The sequence below is a fragment of the Octopus bimaculoides genome, chromosome 15 (assembly GCF_046866305.1).
Source record: "Octopus bimaculoides isolate indiv1 chromosome 15, ASM4686630v1, whole genome shotgun sequence".
NCBI classification, from domain to species: Eukaryota; Metazoa; Mollusca; class Cephalopoda; order Octopoda; family Octopodidae; genus Octopus; species Octopus bimaculoides.
Window position 1 is genome coordinate 43,251,516 of NC_142942.1, and position 5,424 is coordinate 43,256,939.

At 38.7% G+C, this 5,424-nt stretch overlaps 1 long non-coding RNA gene across 1 annotated transcript in view; it reads right to left on the reverse strand.

The window, feature by feature from the left end:
* Window positions 1–431: 431 nt before the first annotated feature.
* LOC149132507 (uncharacterized) overlaps window positions 432–5,424 on the reverse strand; it is a 12,500-nt gene continuing 7,507 nt past the window's right edge. The window contains exon 3 of the long non-coding RNA XR_016244517.1: window positions 432–1,362. This is a non-coding gene — a long non-coding RNA (uncharacterized LOC149132507). The remainder of the gene's footprint in view (window positions 1,363–5,424) is intronic.

The following is a 5,424-nucleotide window of genomic DNA, read 5'->3' on the forward strand; positions in this document are numbered from 1 at the left end:
GTAGCACGGTTATTGCTGTTTAACCACAGGCCAGCGCTGATCAAGCAAAACTATGATCAAACACTCCATCTATGACCGTCCATATCTTTGTGGTTATGCATGACTTGCTGTACTCAACGAATTCTTTACATTCATTCCAGATGTAGTAGGCTGTGTTTGTACAAGATCAGTCTTATCTCCAGAAGCTCAAGCGACCATATAGTCATTTTAGTTTTATTATGTTTGGTATTTATAAACCTTATATGGACATGTATTTATAATAATATATTTGACTCACACATATCAATACAAAACAATATAACAAACAAGTATAGGGTGTTTCGGGCTAAACTGACACTCTGCATAGAAGGAAAGCAAAACAATAACTCATTTAAAAATAAAACTATATTTTTTAATAACATAAAAGGGTATCAATTAGATTATGGCTGGAAGATAACAGTTTGCTGAAACCAACCACTCTCAGTTTCCACTGTGGATGAAGACGTCTCCGGAGCATGGTGCATGCGTTCCTCCTTCGAAAATTTCCTTGATCTTGGCTACCAGTTCGTATCTTTCTTCAACCGCGTCCCATACATAGTAATCGAGAATAGAAATTGGGGCTGGTGAAGTCGTAGAAATTCTCCGACAACCACTTCTGAATTTCTCCTTTGCACCTCCTGTAAGAGTGGTAATGGAGGTCCTCATTCAGACCCAGCTTCATGATGGCGACTCCAACTCCAATCTCTCATGCCAAAGCCCGGGCTGCCTTGCTTGGATCTTCCATCACCTTATCCTGCAGTTGTCGGATGAACTCCGGCAGTGAGAGTTCCCGCTGTGTTCCTTCCAGCTAACCACAGCTACATAGCCTCTGTTGCAACAGTCCGTGATACACTTTACAGCCTTTACAGTATTCACAGAGCATTCAACAGCAATCATGATATCGGCGTATTGATACCCGGTACGAGTCATCATGATACTTGTAATTTTTCCACAATTTTCAGATGGCTTCCAGCACTGGCTCGGGAACGAAATTTGCTTAGGGGGTGCAAACCCAGGTCCAATTTTTTTTACAAACAAGGTCTTGTTTTTTTTTTCTGTTATTTATTTTTGTGTTTTGTTCTTTGAAAAGGAACCTAACTTCAAGCTACTTTTTACACATCACTTTTTATTCACTGTTTTCTAAACCTGAGGAAAATAAGTAGGGGTGCAAATTTTGGTTCTGCACTCTTCAAAAATTCTAGGGGGTGCGCTTGCATCACCTGCACCCCCTGTTCCCGGGCCCATGGCTTCCAGTTCTCTGTGTCACCTAACGTTTTTTCAACTATATTTCTAGTCATTATGCTCTCTGCTGCCGTTGACTGTTCACCAACAGATCAAGTTATTCTTGAAAAAAAGAAAGAGACAAAAATTGTTGCATTTAGCCTAAACACCCTGTAAAATGTACACAAGAGGGAGAATTTGAAGACAATATATACCTGTTCAATAACATTACATTTTAGCCTCGCTCTGAAATGCTAACAAATTGGTGAACCTCGATTTTTACTTCTACGTGGGCAGAAGAATATTAACAATCAGAAGAGTTTCTAGTCTTACTAGACTTTCAACAGAGAACGAATAACACCCTTCTCTCAAGGAACCGATTATTTCCATATAATGCATAGACAGTAAACTCGCCTGTGTAATTTGCATTACAAATACATACTTTGATGAAGTGGGTTAATAAATCAATAGAATATATTTTCTCTTGTATATGTATGCATGTATGTATCTATGTATGTATTACGTATGTATGTATGTATGTATGCATGTATGTATGTATGTATGTATGTATGCTACTATGGCTCACTAACATTTTGGGATAATGTTATTAAACGAGCAGAAATTGCCATGGACTCTGGCAAGCGCTAATGAAGGAAAATTAGTGTCCGTGTGCTTTTCCATTTCTTATTCGCTTGATTTATCTACACATAATTTATATAAGAGAACATCAATGTGCACGCATGCATCAGTTAAATTTACAGGAGATAGACAACAAGTCACTCACTGAGTAAATGAGCGAACGATTTCTTAAGGTTGAGTTGAAGATAGTGAGTTAGCGATGACACTGAAAGATTGAGTGAGTGAAAATATCACTCGTGTGTGAATGTTTTTATTCATCCAAATATTCTCTCTCAACGTTGGTTCATATTTTTCTTGTTTTCTTTTTCCTTCAAATATTTCTTTCACTTTTCTTTCCTTTCACCATTCATATTCATGTTTTAACCTTTTTCATTCTTCCTTCTTTATTCTCCACCCTTCCTGTTTTAATTTCTTTTTCTTAAATCGTTTTTCTCATTCCTACTTTCACTTTCGTTTCACATACAATAATTCTTTCGTTCTTTTTTCTCCGTATCTTTTAAACATTCTTTTTCTTTTACTTCCTTCCTATTTCCTTTCCCTCTGTCATTCACTCCTTCTTTCTCACCTTGTGGCTTCATTTTTTCTTTGCCATTTCATATCTTTCGCTCGCTCTCTTTGACATGTCTCTCTCGCTCTCTCAGTCTTTTTCTAATTCCACCTCCCTCTCTATTCCTGTTTTAATGGTTGATTTTTTGTAAACTTTTAAACCATTTTCTGAGAGAAAAAAGAAAGAACAAAAAACCCCAGAAATTCTGAAATTCTGCTTAAAATGAAAAAAAAAAAAATATTTCTAGCTTCTTCCAAGTACAGTTTCTGAAGTAAGTGTTTGGTTGGGGAGAGAAACGAAAAATGATGATGAACAGAGTAACATGGAGCAGCTATTAACTAAATGGCAGAAAGAAAGAGGTGGGGATATGGTGGGACGGGAGGGAAATGGAGAAAGAGGGAGGGGAGTGGGCGGATCCAAGCGAGGAAGTTATGGGTGAGATTTGTCGTTAAGTCATTTCTTAATGGAGATACACACACACGCATACATGTGTCAGTGTGTTCGCACGCGGAATTACACTTTACACTGAGATATAATGGAATACAGATAGCTAGAGAAACATTAATTCACCCTCCCTTATATATATATATTTAAGGGGCTAAGAGATACAGCTGAGAGTGGCCAGCGTTATGCTTATGAAGGAAGGCAAATAAGGGAGTGTAAACTATGACATAAATTCTAGATTTATTGAAATCTTTTTCTGGTTTCAGAGAAGGTAGAACAATCGTTTTGTGGCAATTGAAACTCCAAATTAAGGAAGGAAGATAACCTCAAGAATCAAGAATTTCTTCAGAATGGACATGACATGCCACTAAGAAAATTATATATATATGTACATGTACACACACACACACACACACACACACACACACACACACACATATATATATATATATATATATTCTTTTATTCTTTTACCTATTTCAATCAGTTGACTGCAGCCATGGTGGAACAACGCTTTTAGTTGAACGAATCGACTCCAGGATATATGTTTTTGAAAGCTTAGTATTTATTCTATCAATTTTTTGCCGAAATGCTAAGTTACGGGAACGTAAACACACCTACATCGGTTGTCAAGCGATGGTGGGGGAACAAACACAGACACACAAATACACACGCACACATACATGCGTGCACACACATACACACACACACACACACACATATATACGACGGGTTTTTTTCAGTTTCCGTCTGACCAATCCAATCACAAGTCTTTTGTCGGCCCGAGGTTACAATAGAAGATACTTGCTGAAGGTGTCACGTTGTGGGACTGAACCGGAAACCATGTGCTCGGGAAGCACACACTCCTATTATAGGTACATATAGCAATAATTGCTTCCAGGCTAGCAACTTTAGTGAGAAGTGGCGGGGTTTGCTGATTAAATCGACCGCTCTACTTGTCAGGTAACTCGTTGTGTTCACTCTGGAGGGATGAAAGATAGCGTTAGCCTATGGAGACCGTTAAAAGTATATTTTCTGATCTTACAATTCTGCCAACTCGCAATAAAAATTCCCAGCAGACTCCATCCATAGCCATCTCGTATTGCTTGTTTTTTCCACGCTTTGCAGAATCATATCAGTATTTCATAATGTTTACTTCCCATCTATTTTAACTTAAGGGAAACTTGGAAACCTGGTTGATTGAACTAACACTTTCATCCGAGAGGGATCTCGTCGATTATAATGATAGTGGTTGGAGTAAATAGAACAGTAGTGGATATGATGAGGATGCTGGTGAAGATGGTTGATTTAATTGATAGTAATAAGGTGTTGTTGATAATAGTGTTACTGGTGGTGATCCACCACATGGTCCAGCTCTTTTTGTGCTTCAGTGACCTCGGAAACTATGCTAGTGACGGGCAAGTTCCTAGTAGAGCCTTCCACGCCGGACAAGTCAAAGGACAAAGGCCAGATTAATGTGGATCACCTCCTCCCAGAGATAACAATGAGCTTGCATAGGACCAATACATACACCTAGGAAAAAAAAAAACGAAAACTAAACAGGCATCGAAGTAAATTCAAAACCTAAAAGATTTTGGAGAAGGGTTCCCTTCATGGAAACACGAATTTGTGCTTAAGGCGGCGAGCTGGCAGAAACGTTAGCACGCCGGGCGAAATGCTTAGCGGTATTTCGTCTGCCGTTACGTTCTGAGTTCAAATTCCGCCGAGGTCGACTTTGCCTTCCATCCGTTCGGGGTCGATAAATTAAGTACCAGCTACGCACTGGGGTCGATCTAATCGACTTAATACGTTTGTCTGTCCTTGTTTGTTCCCTCTATGTTTAGCCCCTTGTGGGCAATAAAGAAATAAGGAAACATGAATTTGTGCTTAATACCCGAATGGAAGCTGCAAGGAAGCAGTGTTACAACACAGCACAGAGTTAAGGACAATGGAGGTAAATTCGTTGAAGCTCTATGATCTATAGGGATCGTAGGGCTTAAATATTGGGAGTATTGGTGGCGAGACTTGATGTAGTGATAATAAAAATGGCGCTGGCAGGTTTTGATGTGGATGGAATTAACGGAGGTGTGTGCGCATGAGAGAGTATACATACGCACACACACATATATATATGTGTGTGTGTGTGTGTGTGTGTGTGTGTGTGTGTGTGTGTGTGTGTGTGTGTGTGTGTGTGTGTGTGTGTGCGTGCGTGTGTGTGTATGTACATCAACTGTGGCAGCAAAAACGAAAACAACAACATCATCATCCTCAAGAAAGAAATCAAAAAGCTAAACATTTATTGGATGGAAGTTGATTGTGTTAAATAGAGTAGGACTATTTTTAAAAGGTGCTTTCATGATTTCTGACATCTGTGTGGATTAAACGGAGAAAAATAACACAAAACAAGAGATGGGAAGGCAGAAAGGAAAACAGAAAGGAATGAAACAATAGGATGAATAAAAGTGTGAAATAAAAATGTTGTTGGAAAGCGTTTAGAATAAACAAACAAGCAAATGATAAAAAAAGAAATGGAAAGAAAATGTGGGATAAAACCC